The sequence below is a fragment of the Ammospiza caudacuta genome, chromosome 33 (genome assembly GCF_027887145.1).
Source record: "Ammospiza caudacuta isolate bAmmCau1 chromosome 33, bAmmCau1.pri, whole genome shotgun sequence".
NCBI classification, from domain to species: Eukaryota; Metazoa; Chordata; class Aves; order Passeriformes; family Passerellidae; genus Ammospiza; species Ammospiza caudacuta.
This window is the reverse complement of record NC_080625.1, coordinates 4,046,543-4,067,705: the sequence shown is the minus strand read 5'-3', so window position 1 is coordinate 4,067,705 and position 21,163 is coordinate 4,046,543. Positions and strand designations below refer to the sequence as shown.

At 46.3% G+C, this 21,163-nt stretch overlaps 1 pseudogene; it reads left to right on the top strand.

The window, feature by feature from the left end:
* Positions 1-9,113, top strand: part of LOC131570207 (serine/threonine-protein kinase PAK 3-like) — an 11,834-nt pseudogene extending 2,721 nt beyond the window's left edge.
* The last annotated feature ends 12,050 nt before the right edge of the window (positions 9,114-21,163 follow it).

The window sequence follows — 21,163 nt, the reverse complement described above, 5'->3', positions numbered from 1 at the left end:
GAATCTGCTTCTTGCCCTTAATGGCTGCCAGTGCTGTGCTCTCAGATAAGATCTGGTAGGGTTGAGATGAGAGCCCAGTGGATTCTGTGTCTACCATCACCAGTTGGGACAAAAAGGGCACTGATCTGTGCCTCGGTGTGGCTGATCTCAAAGCCCATCCTGTTGTGTCCTGAATGGGGGCAACAGCTTGTCCGGGGCTCAGGCTCACTCTGGCTTCTTCCCATCAGTGCCTGTCAGTGCTCATGCTGGGGCTTTGCCAGCCTTGTTGTGGTCGCTGCCCTGCCCCTGAGGGCTGGTGGGAATGCAGAGGCTGGAGCCTTCCTTAGCTGGGAGGGTTCGCTGCTGCCCGGCTGCTGCAGCACGGAGCTGCCTGAGGCAGCAGCCCCTTCTCTGGGCCGGCTTCTGCCTCGCACGGCCTGGACTCACAAGAGGATCAGCATCTCCTCTGGGCAGCTCTCTGTGTCACAGGGACGCCAGAGGAGCACTGCTGTCCTCTGTGTCCGTGCCCGCCGTGCGAGTTGGGAAGATGGGGACGTGTGCGGTGCAGAGAGGGCAAGTGCAATGGGAGCGACTGATCCGCGCTGTCAGGGTGAAGAGAAGCGGCATGGTTCTTCACATGGGGCACGGGCAAGGGCATCTTTGGGCTCAGCCTGCTCATAAAGGGTGAGGGTCCTGATGCTGAAAGCCCCGTGGGGATCGGTTCTAGCATGAGCTGCTCTGGTTTACAAACACAGAGGCATTCTTCTGGCAAACTGCTGCAAGGTGGAAAAGATGGGAACACTTGGCAATATTCCTCCTGTTCTGGACTTGACATCTTTTCAGAGGAATTGATTCTAGATGTCCAGGTGCATTTAATCTTAGCAAGTAGGAAACCTTTTCTAAATCTCACAGTGTTTATTCCCAAGAAAACAAAGGCACTGTTAGTTCCAGCTCTCCTTAATGTTTCTAGATGACAAACTTACTTGCCTAGGTAGGTACTCTCTTCTGGTCTCAGTGTCCTCTGAATGTATCTCCCTGTGCTTCCCTGTGTGTCTGCTGTCAAGAGGTCTCTCACTTCAAAGGATGCTGGAAATCAGTCTCTGTGCCAGCCACTTGTGCTGTGGGCCTGCTGTTCTTTTCTTGGTGTTCCAGTTGCTGTTCCTGTTGTTGTTAGCCAGCTGTCCACCAAGGGAGGGCTCAGAGCCCCAGACAGTGGGGCTGCCTTTTGTATCTCCTAGAAGGTGGGATCTCTGCTTTAAAGTGAACATCTTGCATTTTGTTTCCCTCAGGGAGAATGGTGAAGATGGAAGGTCCTATTCTAAAATACATTGAACTGGAAAATATTGGCAGTGGGTGAGTCCAAGCAATGTTAATGGTACAAAACTATGCATCAGGTGTTTTGCTGGTGGAATAGGTATCAATTGTGAAGTCAGACAAACTGCAAATGTGTTCAGGCACTGGGCTTAGATTGTCAGTGCTGATCAGAATTTCTAGGTGTGCTCAGAAGGCATTGTCAAAGACATCTTCATGCTTCCAGTGTCCTGCAGGCATTTACAGCAGAGATCTCCTGTGTGGGCTGGCTTTCACTGCAAGATCTAAATGGCTTCTCCTTTCTCTGCTTCTGTTTTTTTTTCTAGGAGTTTTGGAGATGTTTATAGAGCACTCGACACTGCCACAGGAGGAGAGGTAAATGTCAACAACCCCTGCAGACTCTGCTGCACTCGAGGGCTTTCCCCTCTGGTGTGAGCTGTGGCTGGAGCTTTGGGCAGAGCTGTGCTGAAAAGGCACAAGAAGCACAGACTGGTGCCAGCCCACAGAACACATTTGGGACTTTGTCCTCCTCAGCTGCCAGAAGGAAGGCACGGAGGGCAGCGGTTCCTTTCAGAGAAGGACGCGCTCACTCGCTCTCCATTGCTAAAACAAAGGTGGTGCCTTCGAGCACCTCACTGCTCTTTGAGGCTACAGCTTCAGAGTCCTGAATTCTCATTTCTGGCTGCCAGCAAATCCATCTGAAAGTTACTGGCAGATCCTTAGCCACCTGCAGTGCTGCACTTGGGAACTGCACATAGGGAGAGACCTGCAAGGCGTCCCTGAAAGCCCTAAGCCCTGCCCATATCACAAGATGTATCCACAGAGTATTAAGGCATGGATTCCTTCTTCTGAATCCCAAACCAAGCAGCAGAGAGTGTGGTCAGAGGTTTGTGGGTGATAACTGAGACACCGCTGTTACCAAGTGGTCAAGGCAAAATGTCAGTGCCCCCACATGTCCTGTAACTGGCTCCCAAGGGAGCAGAGAAATGGGCTGTTGGAATGTCAGTTCCTGATTACTGCAGTGCCTGATCACAAGGCAGTTTGGCACAGCTCAGCTGTGTCATTGCAAAATCACTCGCTCCACGTGCCTTGTGGTCTCGTGCCACCAACCTCTCAAATTACTGATTTTCAATGTCATTTTAGGTGGCCATCAAGAAAATACAGTTTCAAGGACTGAGGAAAAAGGAATTAAAATCAATGAACTCATGGTCATGAAGGTGAATAGAAATCCCAGCCTGGTTAACTGTTTAGACAGGTGAGTTGTGCTTTTGTCCCATGAATGTTTGTTTACATATTGCAAACATGCAAGGTAAAATCCCCCTTTGGTCACTGGCAGAAAATAGAGCTGTAATTATTTGCTAATTATTATTGCTCTTTTCATCTCCAGTGGATGGGAAGAGATTGCATTTTGTCTGCATAAGTCTTTGCTGGCACATGGTATCTGAAAATTGTTCAAAAACCTGGATGATTTGTGTCTTACTAAATCAATGATCTCTATTCACAGCCACCACTTCGTTTTAGAGCTTGATTTTTTTCAAGTGTCTTCTTATGTCCAGGTAAACTAACACGAATTTCCCTTGGATTGTTGCCACTGGTTTTCATTGCTATGCATGCCAGGAAGATTAGGTGCTTTTTTCCAGAAAAACCATGCGTGACAGGTTTTTTATCTGGGCTGTTTCTAAACTGCACATTTTGCTTACTGCCCATCTAAGACATCTCCTTTTTTGCAGCTGTGCCTTTCTCCTTGAGACTGCACAGATTGCAAACAATGCACAGCCGAGAGGGAATGTCTATTCCTTTATTTTGTCTTTGTCTCAAAGGGACCTGAAAAGAAGAATCAACCCTTCTTTCCAAACAGCAACCTAGCCATGTACATTCATCTACATGCCCTTGTTTCCTTCTTTCAGCTACCTTCTGGGTGAGGAACTGTCCCTGGTTATGGAGTACATGGATGGAGGCACTCTGAGCAATGTCATCAGCCAGACCTTCCTGTCTGAAGATGAGATGGCAGCCATCAGTCGGGAGGTCAGTAATCCCAGCTGTGTTTCCAAGGGCTTGGGCAGGATTGTCTGGGAAACAGGGCCTCAGAGCTGGAGTGATTTCCTGTGACAAGCTTTGTTTCTGTGTTGCTGCTATTCTATGGGCAAGTAAAAGCATCTCAAGTGAAAGGCCTGCCATTGCCCCTTCACTCCCTGTACTCTGTGCCAGTACTCTTATCTCTCCTGCTGTTGTATTCTCGCTCTGTCTCTTGTATTTGTATTTGCTGTTCTCCACTTGCCTCTCTAAATGTTTGCCTGGAGTCTGTCTTCACTGCATTCCTTGCCTGTAAAAGCAAAGTTGCTGGTGGCAGGATATGAAATAACCAGCAAAGAAAAAATACTCATTTCTCACAGTCCTCAGCTGAAAAGAATAGTAGTGCAGCCAAAATGCTCTTTGCTTCCGGGAAGTGACTGGTGTGATACTTACACGCCTGTGCTGAGGCCAGCAAGAAAATCTTTTCCATGCAGCCTCCCACCCAAAAGTGATCCACTAAACACCAAAGGGAGGTATTTTTCCTTTCAAAACCCCTCCTTTGTCCTCTGCATGGAAAAAGCATGTCCACTGCAGCAGGAGTCACCCTGGCTGGTTGGCAGGGGACAGCCTACAACAGCAGGTGCTGTTGCTCTTTCAAAAGCTGACGTGCCTTTCCTCAGAAAGGTCCTGCTCTGCAAGTGTTGGAGCAGCAAGCTCTTCCTCTCAGTGGCCATTACTGTTCTGCCATTACTCCCCATTCCCCTGGAGAGGGAATCTTTTAGATTCTTTGTTTCCTTTCTTTTGTGATGAAATCACATCACTCATTTTTGCCCTCCTCTTTCTGTTTTCTCTCTCAGTGCCTGCAAGGACTGGATTTTCTTCATTCAAACCACGTCATCCACCAAGATGTGAAGAGCAGAAACATCCTTCTCAGAACTGATGGTTCTGTCAAGCCGGGTCAGTATATTCTTGGTCAGGTGCAGCGTTCCAGGGATGTGGGTGTGGGGCTGCTTGGAGTGACTGCCAGCTCCCCAAAAATGGTGCTGGTGGCAGTGCAGGGACCCCTGCTGCGAGCTGAGGGCACAGTTGCAACGTGCACAGAGGTAGAAGGAGCCACAAGCAGTCAAGAGTGGCCTTGCTCTGTGTGGGTCCCTTCCAGACAGAGGGAGCTACAATCTAAAGCTTCAGGGGAATGAAGTCCACTGCTGTGAGCAGCGTTGAGAAACCTGGGATTTTTTGGAAAGCCCCAAGGAAATCGAGCATGGACAGTTCTCCAGGAGATCCAACAGCACATTGTTAGCCTGAGAGTGGGGAATTCAGTTGCTTGGTTTCCTAATTGGAGCTGGCTTTCATGGTTTGTTTTTTTCTCCACAGCTGACTTTGGCCTCTTTGCTCAGCTCAGCCCTGAGCAGGGCAGACGGAGCTCTGTGGCCGGCGCTGCTGGGTGGCTGGCGCCTGAAGTGGTGACAGGTCAACCATGTGGCCCCAAAGTGGACATATGGTCTTTGGGAATCGTGGGCATCAAAATGGTGGAACGAGAAGTTCCTTCCTGGAATGCAACTCCTGTCTTGGTAAGGTGCAAATACTCACTGATCCCACTGTCTTTCTCACCTGTCCCATGTTCTGTGTGCCATTGGACAAAATCCCACTGCCATCTGCTGGCACCACTTCCACCAAAGTCCCCTTCTAAAAATGCCCCTGCAGCACAGCAGCATCTGCTGTAGCTTTGGTTGTATCAGAAAGGGAAGTGGCAGTTCAGAAACCTAACCAGTTCAGAAGCCTGCCATTTTGGCCTCCAGCCATGCCTGACATTTCCCACTTGTTTTTTGAACAATGTTGGAACCCTGTTTCTGAAGGACAAGAATTTTTCAGTGGACAAGGTAGACATGCGATAAATATCCCGAGAAATAGAGGTTAGACCTTTCCAGTTTAAATTTCATAGAAAACATAGGAAAAAAGGAAAAAGAAAACTAAACAAAAAAGGAAAAGAGAAATAAACCTACTACCAAAGCAATGCCCTAGCAGTTCTGCTTGCTTTTTCATTTTTTAAACACAGCTCTTCTCTTCCATTCTGTAGCATCTTTTCCAAATCCTGTGGTTGTTGAAACTTTCAGGCTTTCAAGTCACCTGAACATTGTTCAGTCATGTGTGTGGGTGGCCTGGATAAGTGTAGGATGTGTTTTTCTCCGACTGCAGTTAGAATTGTTTGCCAAACCCTTGGCTGTTTCTTGGTACTTTAACAAGTTGATGAGCTTGCAGGCAGGTGCCTGGGCTGGGATCCAGCGTGGGAAGTTGACACCGGTGCTGTGTTTCTTTACCACAGGAGCAGGGCCATCCCTGGCCTGCACAGTTCTAATGACAGGGAGGACTCCAGCTCCCCACCATGGCCAGTCGCTGAGTTCAGCTGAGAGTCAGGATAAAACCCTCTTTGTCACCTCTGGTGATGTGGGAAAAGGACAGAAAGCCACATAAATTATTTGTACACAAGAGGAGTACATTGCCATTTCCGGCTTTGAAATTCTCCTTTGGCTTAAAGAGGATAATAGCAAAGTCTCTTTGGTCACCATCTATTTCAGCGCCACGAGCACAGAGTTATCATGACAGTGGTGGGCATTTTTATGGAGACTCCAAGGCCTCTTGCCATTGTTATTTTTGTCTATTTGAGATGGATTCTGCAAGTTGAGGTCTGAATAGTTCCAAGTCGGTGTCTTATGTTTCTAAATACCATCTTGCAAAAGCAGAATGAGCTCTCTCCCTCTGGCTTGTCAGCGTGTTAGAGCTTGGTTCCACATGAACCACACTGGATAATGATCAGTCGATGTCTTGCCAATCTACACTGTAATTCCTTGGCCTGAGGAGTATCAGAAAGACCTGCTGAGCTCCATGGACACTGTCAGCTGCATGGAAGTGAGCATCCTTGGCCTTGCTGAAGAAACTGGAGCTCAGCTTAGGTTAGATGCTCTTGAGCAGGAGAAAGGCTGGAATCGTCAGGTGTTTCCAGAGGCCTGCGTGCCCAGAGGGACTGAGTTCTGGGGAGCAGCTGGATGTTTCTGCACATCATGGAAGGGGACTGCCAGACAGCTCAAGCCTCACCACAGGCAAACACTCCCCAGCTCTTCTCAGGCAACATTTGCTTTGGGTTTCAAGTTGTTCCCACTTGTCTGTCTGTGAAGATGCCCCTCAAACACAAGGCAAGCCTCTCAGAACTGGTGTTACATTTCCAGAAATGAAGAAAAGAAGCCCAAACACAAGAAAGTTGCTAAGGCACTGGTTTTTAGGGAGGAACTTAACCCCCTGTGCAGTTTCTTCTCACTGGGAAACGTGCCTGAAACCTGGGCATGAGGGTGTAAAGGCCACAGAGTCTCTTCTGCTTCTTGTGCAGTGCTGCTGAAACACTCAGTGACCATGTTTCTCTCCTAGCCCAAGCCACATTCTGCCCGTCACCAAGCCAGAGCCTGGTGATGTGGAGAGCCTGCCAGAACCCCCCATTTATTTCCTGGCCCTGGGATGGGCCTAGCATTCATGCATTGACTTGAGTAGCCAAAGGAGTAGAGGGTGATCATAGGGATGGAACCTCTCCTTCTGATTTGACCATGAAAGGTTTTTCTTTTCCATGTAAGGAAAGCAGAAATTTTCAGACTGCTGAGAGACAGAGCTGCAGGTGGCTCCTGTATGTCCAAGCAGGTGTTTTCATGCCAGTACATTTGTGCATGCATCTTAATGTGTCTGTGTTGAAGATGAGATTCCCAATGTTTGTTTCCTTACCTGAGGAATACCTGGTGCATTTCCTTTCTTTCCTTCCAATTCCCATTGTTTTCAAGAAGAAAGCAAAAAGCTTGATTCATTTTGTTTTATGGCAGCTGTGCTTAAGGGACCAAGAAGCACTGCAGAGATGCTTTTCATGTACTAACCCTTGGATAGAGTAGAGTTAGTATAGCAAAGTCCTTCTTCCAAAAAGCCTCTCAAGTTGGTATGAATCCTCAGGGAAGGAAATGTGATTGTGGTAATGTAGTTCCCACTAACTAGGTCAGTCAACGAAATCAGCTGCCAAGGCAAGATCTGTGGGATGTTGGAGAGGCTGTGGTGCATCGGGGTTTGGGGTTTTGGTTGGTAAAGAAAAGTCATCTCTGGGTCTCTGCCAGGGCAGAAACTGCCACTGCAGAACAGAGGTTAAACAAAGGGATCTGGGAGAGCAGTGACAGATGGGAAAGAAGCAGGTGGAGCCTGGTGTCTCCTTTTTCCCCAGCCCCAACTCCGGATAGCCACAGGAGGAAGACAAAAGCTGAAGCAGCCCAACCTATTTTCATCTTGCCTGCGTGACTTCCTCAGCTGCTGCCTGCAGAGAGACGAGGCGCGGCGCTGGTCTGCCAAGGAGCTCCTGCAGGTAAAATGTGAAGGGGCTGCAGGTGAAACAGGGTCTGAGGGATGGGCTCCTCCTCCACTCAAGCCCAAGGCATCAGATGAGCCCCCTTCCTGCTCACCTCCACTCTTGCTGCTCTTCAAATGAAAATGGTGAGGAATCCTAGACTGGGCTGGGCTGGCAGGCTCCTGTAAAGGTCCTCTGGTGCAAGTGTCCTGCAATGAGCAGGGACATCTTTAAAGAGATCAGGTTGCTCAGAGCCCTTTGCCACCGGAGCCGGAATGGTTGCAGGGATGGGGCTCCTACAAGCTCTTGGGGCAAGCTGTGCCAGGGTGGCACCATGCTCGGAGTAAACAAGTTCTGATTAGATCCTATTTGTGTTTAAAAATATTCACCCCCATCCTATTGTATCTGGCCCTGTTAAAAAAGATGTCGCCCACTTTCTTCAAAGCCACTCTGAAGTCTTGGAAAGTGGCAATAAAGTCTCCCTGGGGCCTGTTCTTCACAAAACTGAATAACTCCAGCTCCCTCTGCATTTCCTGAGTCAGAGAGGTCCTCTGGCTGTTTCTGTCACCTTCTTTTGTAATTTGGTGTGGTGTTCAGTTTTATCTAATGGCAAAAGAATTGAAGTAGAGCAATGCAGGGTTCAGAGACATGAAATGGTGGTGGAGGAACCCAAGGAAGCCAGTCCCAGCCTAGGGGTCAGAGATTTGGCTGTGGCAGGAGGGGCTGTGGGGGGCTCACTGTGAGCCTCTGAGGGGCCCTGGTTGGTGCCCCCCAGCCCACCCTCAGAGGTTTCTGCCATGCAAACAGGGACAGCTGGGAGGGACTTGTCCCAGCCCCATCTGCTGCCTGGCACGCTCAAGCAGACGGGAACTGTGCCAGGGTTACTGCCAGGTTGTGTGGCAGAGAGGGAACTGCAGGGCCCAGTGCCACTGGGCTGGCCCTGCTGGGAAGGCAGGTGCCATCCAGCACACGAGGGGCAGGGCATGGAAAGGTAGACACTGCTCTGTCTCCCTGTGGAAATCAGCACAGTGCCTGTCTTTCAAAGAGAGGGACCAGTGTGAGGCTTTGGAGTTTCCTGAAAAGTAGAAACTCCAAGGACAAAGAAAGCACCATTTCCAGAGCACTGGCAGGGCAAAAATCTCAGCAAGATGAAGACACCTGGATAAATGGATGAGTGGGATTCTGGGCCAGGTTTGCCTGTGATGGCAAATTCCTGCACATAAAGTTGGAGGTGTAGATGGTCCCACTGGTCCTCTTCCTGTATCCTTCTAGGAGCCAGAGGAATCCTGTGAAGCACTGAGCTTGGAAAGTCATGGTCCATTGTTTTTTGTTGATTTGTTTTTTTCCCTTTGAGCAGCATCCATTTGTAACATTTGCTGAGCCTGCGTCCAGCCTGGTGCCACTGATTGTTTCAGTGAAGAAGAGGAGGGAGACAAGAACATGACAATCACATCAGGACCATTTATTCCTCAACCAGTTTAGAGTAGGATTGTAGGTTTGGACTAGGATTAGGATTAGGATTAGGATTAGGATTAGGATTAGGATTAGGATTAGGATTCAGGATAGGTTTAGGGTTAGGGTTATAGTAGGATTGTCTAATAGGACTGCAGAGTAGGATTGGAAATGAATAAAGTTTCTGAAACCACACCTCACCTTGAAGATTCCCTTCCTTCTCACTCTGCGAATAAGCTCAAAAATTCCTTCTGAATTGTCTGTTGTTTCTTAAAGGTGGAAAGTGACACAGTGTCTTTGGCATGGTGTGAAAGTGGGGAAGGATGTTCTTCATTCATCCTCTCCAGACCACACTGCCTTTGGAATATGGCCCACTGATCTGTTTTTGGCCAGCTTTGGTACTCCAATTTGAGGCAGAAAGGGCAATGGCATTTGAAAGCAAAACCAAAAGAAGAATGAGGCAGCCCAAACACCCTGTGCAGATGCAGGCCTTCAGCTGTGACTGGAGAGCATTTGGGCTCCTGCCACTTGGATTTGGATCCCTAAATGCAATAATCTCTTTGGCTGGAGGAGAGCCTTGCTCAAGTGAGAAAGCAGAAAGATCAGAGAGGGTGCTCGGGAAGGTCTCCTGTGGCGCAGAGCTGTCAGTGCCTGTGAGGTGAGAGCGGGCCCGGCCTTGCCCGGGCTGGAGCCCCAGCAGAGCCCCGGCAGAGGCCGGAGCAGCCTGAGCCCCGGCAGAGGCAGGCTGGAAGGAGGCCCTTGGAGCTGCAAGAGGCAGCAGCCGGGCCCTGGGTGCCTCTTGCTGGGAGCGGGTGAATCCTCCGCTCTCAGAGCCCAGGTGGCAGCTGGCTGCTGCCGAGGGGAAGTGCAGCCGTGCTGGGCACAGCCCGACCTGGAGGCCATGGCCGTCTGGAGTGTGCCCAGGAGCAGGGAAAGGCCAAGGGCAGCCGCGGGCCGCTGGGCTGGCTGAGGATTCCTCCTCTTCTGCCGGCTGCCCTGCAACTCCTGGCAAAGGCCAGCAGTGTGTGCAGCACTCTGGGCACCGGGGCAGGGAGCCAGGCTGCTCGGCAGGCTGGAGCACAGGGCAGCTCCTTCAGGCCCAGCACTTGTGCCAGGGAAGCGAGGCCAGCGTGAGGCAGGGACAGCTTGGCAGGGCCCATCTGCAGGAGCCAGCGCCTCACGCAGCTCTGGGAGGAAGCGCCTGCAATCCTACAGTTCTGAGCCAGAGCCAGAGTGTGAGATGCAGCGTGTTTGGTAGAAATATTCAGGCCCACCAGGCCAGCCTGCTTTGTGCTCTGTGGCGCACAGCAAGCGCTGTGCAATGCAGCTCTGAGCTGCTGGGAGAGAGGCAGTCGGGGATGTGCCTGAGGTGAGTCAAGGGGTTAGCTGAAAATGTAATTAGGATAATTTAAAAGTGAGGATGAGTTGAGGGGCCAGCTGGGAATAGAATTGGGATAGTAGAAGACTGCATATTTTAGTTAAGATTTTCAAATGAGTTAAGAAGCTAAGTTAGTAATACAGCTAGCAGAAATCACATACCTTAGGTAAAGAGTACCAAATATATTAGGAACATAAAGCTAGGAGTGACAGGGATAGAGGAAGCAATTGTGAAGAAGCAGAGACCATAGAAATACCTTGCCTTAAGAATAATTGAACAGTTAGGAGAGCCTTGGACAATGAGCAGGTCAAAAGGTCATGCCAACTGGCCATGAGTTCACCATGAGGAAGGCTGCTTTCTTCCTCCCATACAACCACTCCCTCATTTCAAAATCCCATCAACCCAGTTAAGGGAATACAATTGCGCAGCTGTATAGGATATTCAGCTGATAAAAATGTGAAGCAGAAGGTAATAATTATGTATTATGGGTCCTTAGAAACCTTATTAAAACCTTTTCTGTAGAAATATAGAGCAGGAGCCTGCAACTCCTTGCACGTGTCTTTGGAAACTGGTTCACATGTGTCCAGCAGTGCAATAAATACCCTTCTTTTCAACTATAATTAGTTGAAGAGTCATCTGTCCATGCTTCAAGGGTTCTGCTGGAGTAGTGAACTGATTTGGAAGGGAGCAGAAGAGTTTCAGCAGGCAATTTTTGGAAGGGATGGAAGCCTCTTGTGACTGAAGGGAAAGCCATTTGGAATGGAGAAATGATCTCAAAGTCCATACAATTGTATCTTTGTGTCTGTCTTGGGTTGACTATGTGATGCTTTTATCCCCAATCGTCTCATTCTGTTTATGTTGAATAATAATAAGTTTTGTACCTTTAAGAGTGTTCCAGAGAGTGAAGCGGGAGACAGAAGAAGCGCGCAGTTTGTTTTCAGACACTGCACTCACTCCTCCACATTTCTGCTCCTGACTGTGTTGTCTGCAGATAGACAGCGGGGCAGAAAGGCGTTCTTTTGAATTTTAGTTAGTTTTTAGCTAGCTGAGGCAAAGAAGTTCCCTGGACTGTTTTTTTTTTTCCTTTTTCTTTAGACCTCTTGAAACTGCTATGGACTGAACACCCAGGAGAGCACCAGCAGCTGCAGCTGTGGCCCACCGGGCCAGGCCTGGCCTGCGACAATTCCAGCACCGGAGGGACTGATCAGAGACTGAGTGAGCTGAGCTACAACCCGGGGTTTTCTCATTTTGTCATCTCTTTTAGAGTGGAAAGGAGTCTCATTGTTTTGATATTGTTTTGGATTTATAGTTTAATAAACAAGTTTTTTCCACCTTTCTCCAAGGAGGTATTTTTTTCTCTCCCGGACCAGCTTGGGGGAGGGGCAGATTGGATCTTCTTTTCCCACCAGAGCTCCTTTGGGGGATTCTTCCCCAAAGTTGCTCTGAACCTGGACAAATACATGAATTGGCACTCAATGCGCGGCTGGAAAAGGTGGAAAAAAGCCCTATTAATTGTGTGTTTGTTGTTGTTAAAGCAGTTAGTAGCCATGCTGCTTGGACCCCTGATGTCTTTTGTTGTGAAAGACTTTTTGTGGCTCTGGGCTCTAGACCTTTTTGAGGTTTCAATACCTTTCTGGTCACTAAGATTATTGTCCAAAGCATGTAATTTTTACAGTAGAGGTGTACGGATTGGAATAGCTGTTGTGCTGGCCTTGGTGATAATGATTTATAGGGCTTTTACAAAGATACTGGAGTCTGTTTATGATATGTATGGTTTATGGTTTCTTCATCCTACCCTGCATCCCAATTCCAGTAGTATGTTTTAGAAATTTATTAGTAATTACACTCAGTCTGTTAGAAGAAGAGCTGAGAATAAGGCTTTCCAGCCTTTACTTCCCTTCTTCTCTGGATCTGTTATGTCACTTTTTGCGAATGTTCCGTTTCCCCTGAATGTTAAAGAGACCATCTTTCTGGTATTTAATCTGTAAGCTTCCTCTATATGGTCTGCAGCTTCTCTAGAATGAGGGCTGAGATATCCAGAGGAGCTGGTGAGACCCCTGACCCAGAAGCAGATGCAGGCGTGAAAAATCCTGAGTGGTGTGGAGAATGGGAAAATATAGGCCAAACCCTGAAAGAATTTTCTGATCCTGTAGACTGGGATTTTCCACGGGAACAAATTCAGAACGCAGCAGAGGTGGGGAAATACCTAAAAGAGAAGTGCCATGACGATTCTAAGGAGAAAAGGCTCATTGCAATAAGCTGGGCCCTGGCCTATGCTTATCGCACTCTGTTAGATAGTGTCGGGCAGCAGACAGAGGCAGGGGGGCAGGGAGATAAATCAGCTATCCCAGTCACTCAAGCTGTAGCCAACAGCCCAGGCTCGAAGCCAGCAGCCAGACCAGATAGTGAGCCTAAGCCAGCATCTAAACCCATGGCTGTTGCTACCAGTACTAGAAGTGGGAAACACACGGAAAAAACTAACCGACCAGTGGATGATGATGATGATGGTGATACAGGAGAAGGAACCTCAATGCCTCCTGACATAAAATCAGGAGTCAAAGCGGCAGGTGCAAGATCAGACGCAAATATTGAGTATTATTCCCTGAAGGACCTTCGTGGCCTACGGAAGGATTACACCCGACGACCTGATGAATCCATAATTAGTTGGCTGGTCCATCTCTGGGATGCTGCAGGCGAGGCTACAATTCTGGATGGCACTGAAGCCAGGCACTTGGGATCCCCGTCACAGGATCCTGCCATAGACCAAGAAATGATGAGCGGGGCTAACACTCACAGCCTCTGGGAACGGGTCCTAAGAAGTGTAGCAGAAAGACCTGTGTGCAGATGATCTCTATATGCAGCAAACCCAGTGGAAAACCATAGAACAAGGGATTCAATGCTTGAGGGAAAGTGCAGTAGCTGAGATTGTCTTCTCAGATGATGGAAACACTGTAAATCCAGACTTGGTACCATGCACATCTGTGATGTGGAGAAAACTTGTACGACTTGGGCCACGAGAATACGCTTCTGCTTTAGCAATGATGAAGCGGGATGATGGTGAGGAGACTGTGCTGGATATGGCAAAGAAGCTCCGAGCATATGCAGACACTGTGAATGGCCCAACACATGCCAGAATTGCAGTGGTGAAAACACATCTTCAAAAATTAGAGGACAAGATAGAGGACGGTCACAAGAAACTGAGGGAGGAGATTAAAGAGAGCTTTCTCCAAATCTCGGCAGTACAGATCAGAGGTTCTGGTACCCAACGCAGACGTTCCCCAGATGGCGAGAGAAGGTACATCCCACGAGCTGAGCTGTGGTTCTACCTGCGTGATTGTGGAGAAGACATGGGGAGATGGCATAGAAAACCTACCGCTGCTCTGGTACAACGGGTGCGTGAACTGAAGAGTCAGAGAGGAAGTTCCAAAAGGGAAGCAGCTCCAGTGGCCAGTAACTGAACTGTCACATATGATGATAATGACAATATTTTTGATCCCCTTGAAGGAACCTCCAAGGCATATGCCCAGGGAAAGAAGGATAACCAGGCTTAGAGGGGCCCTGCCTCTAGCCAGGTAGAGGCTGGGGAAAACTGTGGTTTTTGGACTATGTGGATTCATTGGCCTGGCAAATCTGAACCACAAGAACGCAAAGCTTTGGTTGACACTGGTGCTCAATGCACATTAACCCCATCGAGACATGTGGGGACAGAATCCGTTTCTATTGCTGGTGTGACAGGGGATCACAGGATTTTACTTTGGTGGAAGCTGAGGTAAGCCTGACTGGAAATGAGTGGAAGAAACACTCTATTGTGACTGGCCCAGAGGCCCCATGTATTTTGGGCATAGACTACCTTCGAAGTGGCTATTTCAAAGACCCAAAGGGACTCATATGGGCATTTGGAATAGGTGCTGTAGAGACAGAGGGTGTCAAGCAGTTGAACAGCTTGCCTGGACTGTCAGAAAGCCCATCTGCAGTAGGTCTCCTGAAGGTGGAAGAGCAATGAGTGCCAATTGCCACCTCAACAGTGCACCGCCGACAGTATTGTTTTGCAGAGAAAAGAAGAAACTTCGCAACTTTGTAAAAGTTGTAAAGCTTGGTATGCTTTTATTACGATGCGCGCAGGACGCAAGTCTTCTAAAAAGGCATGTGTACTTCTGAAGACTTCGGGTCTTCTTTTATTTCTCTTCTAAATGCATATGCATATAGTTTCACAACAGGTTCATACATATTTATTTTGCGTGACATTTTGCACTAGTTCTTCTTTATTAAAGGAATTTCTAAGTCAGGGGCAAATCGATTTTGTGGTCTTTTCTGTTTTTCTTTTTCTGTCTCTTTGCTGTTTCAGGATGCGAGTTTTTCTTTTAGCTTTGGCTTTACAGACTTTTCACTTTTCTTAGACACTTCACTTAATTTAGAATGGATCTTTACTTTGTTTTATTCTCTCTTTTCTTAGGAAATAAGTAAATTCTTTTACTTAATGAAAACTTTTACGACAGTAAGTGTCTTTTAGTGCTTCACTATGTACATTTGACAAAGAGGTTAGTACATCTATTTGTTGTAGCATCTTTTAGTTCTAAATTAACAATATAATAGATTATCCTAAGCTTATTTCAACTAATATTATTAAAACTACAATGGGGTGGCACAACTTATTAAAGATTCTATTTGCAGTTGGTGACTACTCAAAGATCACATCTCACTAGTGATGATCTATATTTTGTTTTATTCTTTGTAGAACTCTGGTTATCTCTTTTGTATTATGTTGGACAGTAATTAAGGTTTTCTTTCTTCTTCTTTGGAGTCTTTTTAAGCTTTCTAATAGGTCTTGGTGCTTAATTAATTGTTTTACTAATGTAAGGTTTATCTTACTAGGGGTAGGTGGCAGTTTGTGATACATTGTGTAATTGGCTTAAATCAGCTGGTGGGATGTTACTGGTACTAAAAACGAAAAATCACACTTAAAAATTTTAACAAAATTACAAATACAGAGATTAGAATGGTTTCAACTAGACAGAATAACATCATTGCTATCAATTTGTACAGCAGCACAAGCAGTTCTCAAGCATACATTTTTTTTAGTATATACGAGCACAGTTTCTTGGTCAGTGATGATGAATTTCAAAGTGACAAATACTTTATTCAGTGTCTAAACACACATTTTGAGCATTAATAGTATTACTTTCACAAATGAATCTTATTTGTTCTCTAGTAATGCAGGATTTTAAGTTTACTGTCTGCTACTTTCCATTCATCTTTCGTGCCCACACTCTATGTTCTGAAGGATAGAGTATTGTTTTTTCATGGTTTAATCTTAGAGCAACGATGGGATGGATAACATAAACAGTGGCATTACGTATGGTAAGCACAAAGGCAGTTGCTACATTAGAAACAGGATCATAGGTGAAATTCACTATAGTCTGCTAAGATTGAAACTTCTTTTCAATATTAATTGCATTATCTCACACAATTTTTTGAATTTTAGCTGGAAAATTACTTTCACTTCTTTTTCATATGATTGGAGCTGCTGTTGCTTGTATCTATAATTGTGTTTGTATACAACTGAAAGTTAAAGACACATTCATTTGAACTATACTAAGTGCTTCTACTATCAACTTGTGGTGTTGGTCTCTGGCTTTTTCATACTTGTTTACTTTGGCAGTACTTTTGAAATCTGTCACTGGCTAGTTCTTAATGCTACCAGAGATTACTATAAAGGCTGCTTCAATTTTGTTAGGCTACTTGCTGCAGTGGCTAGTTTATTCACTAGTATTTCTGAATCAATTCTATTTAAAACTCTTAATTTTGTTTCTAATATGCTAGTTAGACATTTGTTATGGGGAACAGGAACTGCTTTCTGTCTATGACTATCTCTCTTTGCTAGAAGGATGTGCTGGGCTCACACTGCAAATTCAGACACACTTCACAAGTGTATCTGACAGAGGTTTAGGTCATACTTGAAGCAGATGTTTGTTTTGAAATGTAGAGACTTTAGGGAATCTTTTAAGCAGAATCTAACTGCTTCAGACTGGGACAATCACTGATCTAGATCTCAGTAGGAAAAGGGATAGCTATAAATAAAGAAAATCACCTTCTTTGCTTGGGTTAATTTACTACTTGCAGTTTAGCACTTTTTACTAGCTATTGCTTGAATGTTTAGCTCAGCTTGTTAAGCTTAATGAAGCTCTGTTAATGTTAAGCTTAACATCTTTATATCATTTGCTTCTAGAGTAACCTTTCTCATTTGAGAATGTTTAGCAAATTGAGCGAATTGTACAAAAGCTTTTAGGTACACATAGTACACATGTTACTTTAAAGGTTTGCACAAGTATGCCTTCTCAGACTGGCCAATTGTTCATTTCCTACACTACAACATAAACATTCTCTACAGGTACTAAAGCTTTATTAAAACTGAATATATGACTCTTGTGTCAGCAAAAATTCTTCCCTTTTGGGGAGGTCATCTTTACTCTTCCTCCCTTACCTTGGGAGGAGCCTTTAGCAAATCATATGTACTTATTTTGTGAACTGTGATTGCTTTGCATTTCAGCATGATAATCTTTGCCTGATTTCATACGTTGCTATCTTATGCTGCATGCTGAACAACATGTTTGATTTGCTTTCTCTTTGCCTTGTTTTCTTTTTTCAAGGGCCAAGACTAGAGGGCGGTCTGATCTTACAGTCTCTTTGCCATTCTGGGTGATTTTTTAAAGCAAAAAGACATTTCAGCATACAAAAACTCTATCTCACTTATCTTTCTATTTTAAAACAGTACAAACAGCAATGAAGTATTATAGATCTTTTTATTTTTTGAGCTGCTCTTACTGGCAACTTCTTTTCAGTTAGCCCCTCCCAAAAGGGGCTAATTTAGGAACTTGTTTGCATTTGCTCTGGTCAGTTCTCATTATTTATTTCTTCTTGCCCTATCTCGCTTCTACTCAAACCTTTTTACAGACACTTTCACAGTAGTTTCTCAGTTTCTTTCTCATACACACAGCTCCAGGTGGCAGGTATCAGATGTGATTCTTACACACAAGCTCTAAGACCTTAGGTTCTGAATCTGCTTGACCAGAAACCTCTAATTTACACTCGGGGCATGTGCCTGACACTTATTAGAACAGCAAAACAGCAATACTAGTGTTTCTCATAAATGCCACACTGTAATAATACTTGCACATCTAGCTTTTGCTTACAGGCCATTCTCGTGTGCTTTGGGGAGACGGGGCAGCCAGAGCTGTCCCTGTGCCTAGGGGACAGCTACTGTCACTTCACACAGCATGCTAATCAAAAACGTGACATAGACACTATGTTCTGATCAAACAAAATATCAGTCTTTCTAGTTCTCTTCTTGCACAATCTGATTAAGCACTGTGTTTACTTACACTTGTTTTACTGCTTTGCAAAAAGGCTGTGCTAGTCACAGCCAAAACTCTGATATGCTCACAGACACAGACACACGCATTCCCCCCCACTCTTTATTTCAAATTCACTAGAGCCAAGGCTTGAATTGCTGTGAGGGGGAGAATTCTTGGAATTCTTTTAACTCTGCTTTATCGTAGTTAAGCATAAATCACAGTACTATAGTTCTCTTACGTAAATGCCACTCTTGTTGCAACAAAATCTTAAAATCTCTACAAACACTACTATACAATCTGAGAATCAAATTTCTACAATGCAACAGAAGAAAATCACCACACAAAATCACTGGGAAAGGGCATATCTCTCAAAGTGCTCGCTTTTCTCAACACAACACAGCATACTATAATTCAGCATTTACTCACATCAATTTTTCTTGGACAGAATCAAAATAACAGCACACAGTCTAGAGATCAAGTCTAAACATCTAAGGCAAAGGAACTCTCTGAGCTCATACTCACGGTTAAAATGTACCAAATCTACACAAATCACTACATTTAAACACGATAAATACTATTACTGACATTCTTCTACTCGCTTCTCTGCAGGGCACTTCTCTCTCTGCCCTCACAGCCTGCTGCAGCCGGCGCCTCAGGCCTCACTCGGCTGCTTCAAACACGGGTAGTACTCACCCCCCTCGCACTGTAGGGCACTGTAGCTCTACTCTCTTTTATACACCATACACTTATACACTTGCACGATTAGAAACACAGTGCACTGACTACACAATGCACACATTAACTATACAGAAACGCAGTGTTCGGACATCACACACACACACACACACACAAACAAAACACACACGGGCTCAGCGGTTCTGCTCTATCAGAACTATGAACCTTCAACACACACATACACGGGTTCACCCGGCTCACTCTCAGAACTGCTTGCGGTCTGCTCTATCAGAACGATGAACCCCATCTCTAATACAGCTGCTCTATCAGCTGAACTTAGACGTCTTTGGGTGGTTTACTCTCTTGCTCTCCTTTCCCTCTTTTGGGGGCCCCTCAGTACATACCGTATCTTCCTCCGCAGGCCAGCAGGTCCTTGTCTGTCCTCACAGGTGGCAAGTTGAGACGAGCAGAGCCCCACCAGGAAAAAAATCTTAGGGCGCGCCTTGGAGGTCCATCTATCCCCCCTGCCCCTGCGGGGACAGAGAACTCCTACCTGGCTCGCCATAATGTTTTGCGGAGAAAAGAAGAAACCTCACAACTTTGTAAAAGTTGTAAAGCTTCGTATGCTTTTATTACAACACGCGCTGGACGCAAGTCCTCCAAAAAGGCATGCGTGCCTCTGAAGACCTCGGGTCTTCTTTTATCTCTCTTCTAAATGCATATGCATACAGTTTCACAATAAGTTCATACATATTCATTCTGCGTGACATTTAGCACTAGTTCTTCTTCATCAAAGGAATTTCTAAGTCGGGGGCAAATTGACTTTGTGGTCTTTTCTATTTTTCTTTCTCTGTCTCTTTGCTGTCTCGGCATGCGAGTTTTTCTTTCAGCTTTGGCCTTACAGACTTTTCACTTTTCTCAGACACTTCACTTAATTCAGAATGGTTCTTTACTCTGTCTCAGTACCGAACGAATCGAGATGCTGTGATCCCCATCCAAAAAATGATCCGAGAGCTGGAGAGCCAGGGGGTGGTCAGCAAGACCCACTCACCCTTCACCAGTCCTATTTGGCCTGTGCAAAAATCTGAAGGAGAATGGAGATTGACAGTGGACTATCGTGCATTGAATGAAGTGACCCCACCCCTGAGCGCTGCTGTGCCGGACATGCTAGAACTCCAGTACGAGCTGGAGTCCAAGGCAGCAAAGTAGTACGCCACTATAGACATTGCCAATGCATTTTTCTCCATTCCTCTGGCAGCAGAATGCAGGCCTCAGTTTGCTTTCACCTGGAGAGGTATGCAGTACACCTGGAACCGACTGCCCCAGGGGTGGAAGCATAGCCCCACCATCTGCCATGGACTGATCCAGGCTGCACTGGAAAAGGGTGAGGCTCCAGAACACCTGCAATATATTGATGACATCATTGTGTGGGGGAAGACAGCAGCAGAGGTGTTCGAGAAAGGGGAGAAAATCATCCAGATTCTCCTAAAAGCTGGCTCTGCCATCAAGAAGAACAAAGTCAAGGGACCTGCTCAAGAGATGCAGTTTCTGGGAGTGAAGTGGCAAGACAGACAGCGTCAGATTCCCACCGATGTCATCAACAAGATCACAGCAATGTCTCCACCCACCAATAAGAAGGAGACACAAGCTTTCCTAGGCGCCATAGGTTTTTGGAGGATGCATATTCCCGAATACAGTCAGATCATGAGCCCTCTCTACCTGGTCACCCTTAAGAAGAACACTTTCCACTGGGGCCCTGAGTAGCAACAAGCCTTTGCACAGATCAAGCAGGAGATTGCTCATGCAGTATCCCTTAGCCCAATCAGGACAGGACCAGAGGTGAAGAATGTGCTCTACTCTGCAGCTGGGAACCATGGCTTGTCCTGGAGCCTTTGGCAGAAGGTGCCTGGGAAGACTCGAGGCTGACCACTAGGATTTTGGAGTTGTAGCTACAGAGGCTCTGAAGCCAACTATACTCCAACAGAGAAAGAAATCTTGGCTGCTTATGAAGGAGTCCAGGCTGCCTCAGAGGTAATAGGCACTGAAGCACAGCTCCTCCTGGCACCCCGACTACCAGTATTGGGGTGGATGTTCAAAGGCAAGGTTCCATCTATGCACCATGCCACCAGTGCTACATGGAGCAAATGGATTGCTGTTATCACACAGCACGCTCGTATTGGAAAACTGAATCACCCTGGGATTATGGAAATAATTACAAACTGACCGGAAGGTGAGAACTTTGGTCTCTCTGATGAAGGGGAACAAGAAGTGACACGGTCTGAAGAAGCTCCACCATACAACCAAGTGCCAGCAGAAGATACCCGATACGCTCTCTTTACTGATGGTTCGTGCCGCATTGTGGGAATGAACCGAAAGTGGAAAGCAGTCGTATGGAGCCCCACACGACAGGTGGCAAGGCCACTGAAGGAGAAGGTGGATCAAGCCAACTTGCTGAACTCAAAGCTGTTCAACTGGCCCTGGACATTGCTGAGAGAGAGAAGTGACCAAAGCTCTACCTTTATACTGATTCATGGATGGTAACCAATGCTCTGTGGGGATGGCTGGAAAGGTGGAAAGAGGCTAACTGGCAGCATAGAGGAAAACCAATTTGGGCTGCTGAAGAGTGGAAAGACATTG